The 8,668-nt window shown below is 37.9% G+C and overlaps 1 pseudogene; it reads left to right on the top strand.

Moving 5' to 3' along the window:
• The first annotated feature begins 1,020 nt into the window (after positions 1-1,020).
• On the top strand, positions 1,021-7,096 carry LOC122077873 (annotated as a pseudogene).
• Positions 7,097-8,668: the final 1,572 nt, after the last annotated feature.

An 8,668-nucleotide genomic window follows, 5' to 3' on the forward strand; every position in this document is an offset into this window, starting at 1 on the left:
GGTTTGAAAATGCTCCTTCCTTATCTGTTCTTAATGCTCCAAATTAATTCAAGAAGTCCAGGTCTGTATTATAATGATGTTTCTGTGATTATAATGAGGTTTCCTAAATAATTTCATGGTTGTATATTGTATGGCCTCTTGTATGTAAGTTTGTAGGGCTTAATATGGGAGAAATGGATCCAAAGTTGTTTACGGTTTGGTCCTTAGTAACAGCACACATCATTAACTTTAGCTACCTTATAACTGTTGATTAGTTCTTCTCCTATGTCATTGATGATTTTAAACACTGAAGTTCTGTCTGTAGGTTTTCTCAATTCTGATCATCCATGTTTGGAACCGTCTTGATTGCTATTTTGGTCCTGCTCCTGCTTCTGCTTTAGATTCCCCAATTTGGCCAAGGAATTCTTTGCTTTCTTTTAGTAATTGAGATGAAATAACTGGCATTGTTGTGGCTTGCATTGCTAACATGTTCCACTTGCCAAACACTATCCACCTAGGATGTGGGTTCAACCACTTCTCTGACTAACATCATTTGCATCTTTATTACAATTCTGATTTGACCTAGGTGAATGGAATTCCATTTCTTTGATTGCTACCATGCCCAACTCGTGTTCGATATAGATGACCCAATAGTTAGTCAACCTATTGAGTGGACTTTTGAACTGAAGGTATGTCAATGTGGCATCAATAGCCATGCAGTGAACAGAACAATATATAGTGGCTACAATGAACCAGAAAAATGTCTCATATCTGCAAACCTTGTCCCAGATCAAGCTGAAGAGTGGCCTCATGTCTTGAGCTGTTGTCTTCTGATTGCCTAAGAGGTTTGTTACATGATGGTACTTGTACATCTACTTTCGCAGACTGACTTCCTTTGTTTCTCGCTTCCGATGCATCTACTTTCAGGTGCTCAATATTCCAACCAAGATTAAGTAGGGTACTCTTGAAATCATCACCCCTGTTGAGCTTATCAAGAAGGGTGACAAGGTGGGATCTTCTGAGGCTGCTCTGCTTGCAAAAATGGGAATCAGGCCTTTTTCTTATGGTCTTGTTGTATTGTCTGTGTATGACAATGGCTCAGTCTTCAGCCCAGAGGTCCATGATCTCACAGAGGATAACTTGATGGATAAATTTGCACTTGGTGTATCCATGATCACCTCTCTGTCATTGGCAATCACATACCCCACTCTGGCTGCTGCACCCCATATGTTTATCAATGGGTACAAGAATGTTTTGGTTGTTGCACTTGCAACTGACTACTCCTTTATTCCAACATTATGTGGAGCCCCATCTTTTATTTTATGTATATGAACCTTTTTCACTGTTTTTTATGTGAGAAAGTTACTATGAGAAATTTTCAGCCTCGAATTTATCTTTTTATTGTCGTTTCAGGTCCAAAACCTTCGTACTATAAAAAGACAATAAGTAGAAAGGATGATTAAGGCGTATTCCTATTAAAATGCCTTGGAAGAGAAGCCTGATCAAGCCAGCCAATGTGGCCAGCTATTAGTTGGGATATGTTCTTCGTTTCAGAAAAAGTTGACTGATGATTACTTTTACGAGAGCGCAGAGAAGATTTCCTTCGAGGGTATGGCTCTTCCTTCTACTCCATTAGACGTTCATCGTGTGTTACTCTTGTGTTTGAATTTGATTTTTTGAGTTGGTTGGGAAAGTTCGGGCCCGTTTGATTTTGTTTCCAGAAACAGTTTTTCCGTTTTCTGTACTCAGAAACAGAAAAACATCATATTTTCGGTTTGATTTTTTGGTTTTGTTTCACCTATCTATAAAATAAAAATTGAAATTTATATATATTTTTGTTCCTAGAAACAGGAATGAAGAAATACCTATCAGTTGTTTTTCTGTTTCTTAAAACAAAAAGTGACGGAGAAAAATCGTGAAATAGTCCCGAGTCCCGACGCCCTACCCTCTCTATCTCCTTGTAGCCCTCCACAAGCTACAACTCTCTCGCGAAGCTCGACGACCGTCTCTGCTCTCTCGCGAAGCTCGACGTTCTCTACTCTATTGCGAAGCTCAACGTTCTCTGCTCTCTTGCGAAGCTCGAAGTTCTCTTCTCTCGCAAATCTCAGCGTCTCTCTGTCTCGTCAAGAAACGGTCTCACTGCAACTCTCCTTACAGCAACAAGTTCGATCGTCAAGCTCAGGTATCATTTCGAGCACTAATTCACAGATCTGATTTCATCTCTGTAATGGAATGGAACCTGGATTGGATGCGGTTAGGGATTTGCATTGCAATTATGTTTTGAACTTTTGTGTCTGAAAAATGATGGGAGAACTAGTCCCCGATCCCCCCTGGTTGTTTTTATTCATGAGAAGCGATCAATTTTTTTTTCTTTACATTTGTAGGTGTTTGTACTTTGTAGCTCTGGTTTCTGAATTTTGTCTTGGTTTACTTTTGAGAACCTCTTTGAACCACCTGTGGCCTCCTATTTTGAAATTCAATCGGGTGCTCCCTTTTTCCTAATCGGGTGTTCCCTTGTTCCAAATTTGACTGAGGTTAAGTTGATATGGCAGCGTACGTAATGGCTGTTTTCTTTTTTATTTTTGTCATATTGTTAAATATACATTGGTGGATTTATAGGGCTCTAAAGGGATTTCTTGGGAACTTTGTGAATCTGTTATAATTGGCATGCTTGTATTCTCAGCCCTTGAATATTATAGAGAGAGAGAGAGAGAGAGAGAGAGAGAGATCCTCAATGAGCATAGACATAACACAGTGCTGAATTATGTAAATCTGTTATATGCTTTCTATTTCACTTTGGTTTCTTTGTCATTTTCTTTGTGCTTTTGTATTCTGTAAAGTCATATTCCATTAGCAATGTTTATAAAATTGTACTGTTACGATGTTAAAATTTTTAATTGAATGCAGTTCTAATGTATAATATGGGAGGGAACCTTTGGATAAATGTCATTATGTTTCCTGACTAGTTCTCTGTTAGCTCTGTGAAAGTTTTTTAAGGGTATGCATTGGCTTGAGGATTTTTGCAGATGTAAATCCTGATTTTCATGTGATAGCTATAGATATAGAAGAGTGTGGTTTCACTCAATATCATTCGAAGCCTGTCATGGGATATAAATCTAATGCAAATTATGAGATTGAATAATTTGTCAGAAGGGATTCATTTATCAATGTGGTTTTCGCTGCTTAGATTCAAAGGTTGTCTACAGTGCATTCCAACCTAATAGTGCCTTGCACAACCAAATATGGCACCTTGCATTAAAATAAGGAATTGAATTGCCACCCTCTATGGTAGCCTGTATAAACCAGTTTTCACTGATGAATTAATTGATGATCATTTTTTTCATCTTGGTTCAATCAGCTATACAGAGAGGGGGAGTTTGAACTGGTGATGCCCAATTAGATTAGGTTGGATGAACTAGTGAGTTTTTTTTTTTTCTTACTGTATTAAGACAGCCATGCTCTTAAATCTGAAGCTGGAATTTTATAAAACAGCTTTTAGACCAACCATGTTTTTGGAGTTGAATGTTGCAATTCCAAGGAACGACACAGAAATATAATTGATATGCTGCCTGATGAGATGTCAAGATGGATGAGTAGCACAACTTTTGGGAACAGAATGGGGAAGATAAATATGAACTAGTGTAGCAATTGTCGGAAAAAAATGTGAGAAAATATAAGTAAGATGGTTTAGTCATTTGTAAGGATAATTTTTTATAGCAATTGCAGGAAAAAAAATCTGATAATTAGCCTGTTCTTACTTCGTCTGTATTTTGTGCTAACTCTTGGAACCAAGCTTGAAGTAATTGTCGCAAAAATGGCTCTGCAACTCAAAGACCAGAACACTCTAATCACAGGAGCCCCTTTGGTGCATCCTAATGACAAACTTTTCTGGTTCAGTCAACCTAGATTTGTATTGACTCTTCTTCATTTTACCCTGTTCATGGCAAGTCCCTTTCTGGTCCATGGAAGAACTACTCTTGATCAAGTAGTGGCTCCAAAACCTTAATTTTACACCATACCAATAGTTATGTTACTTTTATCGCTCACTCCAAAAAAAACAACGAGCCAATGAGATTCTACCCATGAGTTAAAGTTCGAGGGACATTTTCACCTATTTTTGGTGAAATTGCCATTTCAGATGATCCTCCTACATATCTCCGTTGAAGGCTTGCTTCTGTAATCTATGCAGTATGATAAATCAGTTTTTGGCTGCTTGTGTTTTATGGCTGATATATATAATCCAGGAATTTATTTTTGGGTATCTTTATTATGATGATTGGTTGTTCTGGTATTCTTAAAGGTCTTCAGAAATTTGCTTTCAGAATAAATGTTCAGAAAAATCCTTTACCATGAATCCCCCTGGACAGACATTGGCTGATAAAGAGCATGTCAATTTACAGTCTCATCATAGTGGGTTATTTCTGTTTGATTTTTGATTGAATTTTCATTGGCAGGCTGCAAAAGAAGAGATTAGCAACAAAGATAAAAAGAAGGGAGGGCAACCTAGAGAAGGGATTGCATACTTGGTCCAGGATTAACAATTTATGAAAACCGGGAGCCCATGTATGAAGGCGAGATGGTTCTTGCCGAGCAAGCTGACCAAGGTGCCGGAGATGGAAGTGATTTGCAACCCAGGGATGAAATCACTCAGTAGAAAGGTAAGCAGTTGCTGGATATAAAGTAGGATTATGTTAGCATATCTTTCATTGCTTCATTTTATGACTCATTCTTTTCTATGTTCCTGCATTTAGGGTAAGCAGTTGCTTGATATTAAGGAGGATTCTGTGAGCACTTCTTTCATTGCTTGATTTTATGACTAATTCTTTTCTATGTTCCTGCATTTAGGGGAACTTATCAAGAATTTTCTGGGGAACACTGCGAGCCAACTAACCATATATGGGTATGTGAGGGACTTTTATAAGTTTTCTTTTTCTCAGTCTGGGAGCTTCTTTTTTTGCTATGTGGATGTTATAAGGAGATTCTTTTGTTATCTTGGCTTGGGCAGCCTCTTTTGCCTCCAGGAAGGTCTGAAGGAACGGGAGCTTTGTGTTTTCTTCCGTTCAAGCACAATATATGGGCAGATATACATTCCTGAGGTCAACTGGATTCTTATGTGCCTCTGTTTAGCTGTCACAGTTGGATTAAGAGACACAAACATGATTGGTCATGCTTATGGTATACATCTATACTCTTTAGGCTGTATTCAGTATGCATTCTAAGTCAATAATGTATTCCAAAAAATCATACCAAATGGAACCTTAGTCTTTCACCCATGATCCTAAATATACCCACTATTGATTTAATATATATTTGTCATAACATCTTCTCCTCAACCTCAAGATTGTGTGGGTTTTGGGCACCACACCCCCAAACATCTCAACTCTATATTGTGGAATCATACAGCTATATATAAGAAATGAGTATGGAATTATATAGTGGACTTTTTTAAATCAAGGCTGTTTGTTATGGTTTCTTGGAAGGCATTATCGACTTAGAATGCATACCAAACGTAGCCGATGATAGTGTGTGTGGATGGTGGGTGCTTGTTTATGCGTGTAATTGTGTTTCTTGGTCAGTAGGACTTGCAGTGACTACTGTATATTTATAACGTGACATGAATTGGGGTTCTGATTGTGTTTCTGGGTCAATAGGACTTGCAGTGACTACTGTTATGTTTGTGACAACTTGCTTGATGTCTATGGTGATGACAATTGTCTGGAAGCAAAGGATAGTTGTGGCTGTTGCGTTCTTGTTGTTTTTTGGATCAATCGAGCTACCCTACGTTTCAGAATTTTTCATCAAGGTTCCAGAAGGTGGGTGGATCCCTCTTGTTCTGTCTCTGATTTTCATGGGCATCATGTATTCATGGAACTATGGCACATTGAAAAAACACCAATTTGATGTGGAGAGTAAGGTGTCGATAAGCAGGATAATAGCACTGGGGCCTAGCCTTGGCATGGTCAGAGTCCCAGGAATTGGATTTGTTTACACCAATTTCGTGACAGGGGTACCAGCCGTTTTTGGACACTTTGTGACGAACTTGCCTACTTTCCATCAAGTGTTAGTTTTTGTGTGTATAAAATCTGTTCAGGTTCCCCATATTTGTGAAGGGTAACGTTTTCTCATTGGCAGGGTGGGCCCAAAAGAGTTTTTCATGGTCCGGTGCATTGTGAGGTATGGTTACAAGGATATACATATGTGGAAAATTATGATTTTGAGGATAAATTGGTATCTGGGATAATACAACTCATAGAAATGGAAGGAGAAGAATGCTTGTTGACTATGATGACCAAATCACATTGTGAGTTTAGCATCTCAGATGTTGAAGCCCCTGATGTTCCAGGACCCATTTTCACCTATCCAAATCATGAAGAGAATATGGTGTGGTCTCTATCTGACATCCAAACAGTGAAACCCGAGGTTGGACTAGTGGAGAGTTCTCTCCTCAAAATCGAGTCCCTAGAGATCCTCAAAGCTAGAGAATCTGGAGTGGTTTATATTCTTGGTCACACTTATGCAAAGGCCAAAAGTTCATCTTCTCTTCTAAAGAAATTCACAATCAATGTCATTTATGCTTTTCTAAGCAAGAATTGCAGGGGACCTGATTCTTTTCTGAATGTGCCTCATACTTCCCTGCTGGAAGTTGGCATGATTTACTATGTCTAGTTTTATGGAAAGATCCTTATTGCTTCACAAGGTTCCCATCTTGCATCTTATAAAGAACGATCAGAGGATGTGAAAAACAGTGCCACCCAGAACAATGACAGCGGTGAAGAGAATGACTTCTCAATTCTAGCTTTGATTTACTTCATCATCCAGGACGACCAGAACCATGTTTGAGCTTTTTATTAGAATCCAGAGACTTGGATGAAAGATCCCCATACACTGTTTATGGCTTCTTGATGATGCAGAACAGGATTTACACTCATATCTGGAAGTTGGCAGTCATATGTGTATTAATAGTTGAGGCTTTTCCTATATTATCAACGACGGTTGTTACAATGGGTGATTTAATTTTTCTCAGCCCTTGATCTTGTAATATGAAACCTGTGAACGATGAAAGTTAATCCATTATCTGCAGTGAAATATGTGGAAACATTATTTTCCATTCAGTCAACCTGTAGCTTGGTCAGGTTATGGGATCTCCGTTTCTTTGCTTTGTTAAATCCCAACTGTTCACATAGATCAGCCCGTAACGTCTTTGTTTTTTTTTTTTTTTTTGGCCGTTTCATCTTTGGATTGTCAGTTTTACCCCTACTTTTCACTTAAAAAAAAAAGGATTTTTTTTCTTATGTTTTTTTCCTCCTGATCTAATACTGATACCGATCCAGGATTGACTTGGTATTGGTATCGGTTAAAGTTGTCAATGGTTTGGTTTCGGTTTAGTCCAAGTACATGTAGAAATCAAATCGAGAATTTGAACAAATTTTAGAAACAAATAATTATTTGATTTGATTTGATTTCGGTTTTTATTTACATTTTCGTAAAACTCTTATTTATTAGGATTATGATTCACCAAGCTTTTATCAACCCTTAAAAGAAAATAGAATTTTGTTATCCCAAAAAAAGAAAATATATATCATCTACATTGATTGAAATAGTATAGAGAAATAGATTTGTATGGTTCTTTCTTCGATTTGAAAATATGTAATTGAGTTTGGTTCAATGATTTTAGTCATGAAACTGAAATTGAATTTAAGTAATATAAAGAGTCTTACATAAAAAGACATCGAAGAGACATCGTTTCACTCCTTCGGCATCAAAGGTGAAAACAACAAAACAAAGCATTACATAAAAAGACCTAAAAAAAAAAAAAAAACATGACCATATTCAAGCAAAACAGATTGGTGAGAACTAGATAAAACAACTAAAAACAGATTTTGGTGTGCCAAAATCTGTAGAGACCAAAAAAAGAGAGGATTGTTGTGACATGCTCACTCCTCATGTTCATCACCACTCACTTCACCTCCTCCACTTCCACCACAACCATCATTGTACAAAGTAGGATGGAATATAAGTGCACCATCCACTTCTTCATCATCAATATCTGAAAGGTTGATGTAAATGGGAGATTTAGGGGGTGATTTTGGGTCTACCACATATATTGGCTTAAGTGAAGAACTCCCCCTTTCAATGCGGTCCGGAGTTGGAGCTTCGGTGGGAGTGACCGGATCAACCACTTGTTCAATAGTCTCATTCATCTTCCCTAGTCGATCCAACCTCTTATTGAACTTCTCAATCTTGGACTGCATCTTCTCCTTGCCCATTCTTGAATGAAGAGGCCTCATCTTCGACTTCTCTTCATGGCGAGGAGAGGCTTTTGGGTGAGAGACATCCTCTTCATGACTAGGGGAAGCTTTTGGGTGAGATGATTTTTTTTTCTTTAGAGGTGATTCTTCCTCACACTTAGAAGAGGACTTCTTCTTAGGAACCTTCTCAATCATAGAAGTGGAAGACATTTCTCTAGTGCTATTTTCAATTGGAATTCTTAAGGGGCTTTGAATCAACAAGACTAAGTAATACATATATATAAGAAATGAGTGATAACTTAGAAGAGGACTTCTTCTTAGGAACCTCCTCACTCAAGTCATAAATGAGACTATACATGAGAGTGACTAGTCCTTGGCAATATGAGCTCTAAAACACAATGAGTGTATTGTTGGTTGACATGTTGTCATTGGGTTGGTCA

This window comes from Macadamia integrifolia, chromosome 5 (assembly GCF_013358625.1).
Source record: "Macadamia integrifolia cultivar HAES 741 chromosome 5, SCU_Mint_v3, whole genome shotgun sequence".
NCBI lineage: Eukaryota > Viridiplantae > Streptophyta > Magnoliopsida > Proteales > Proteaceae > Macadamia > Macadamia integrifolia.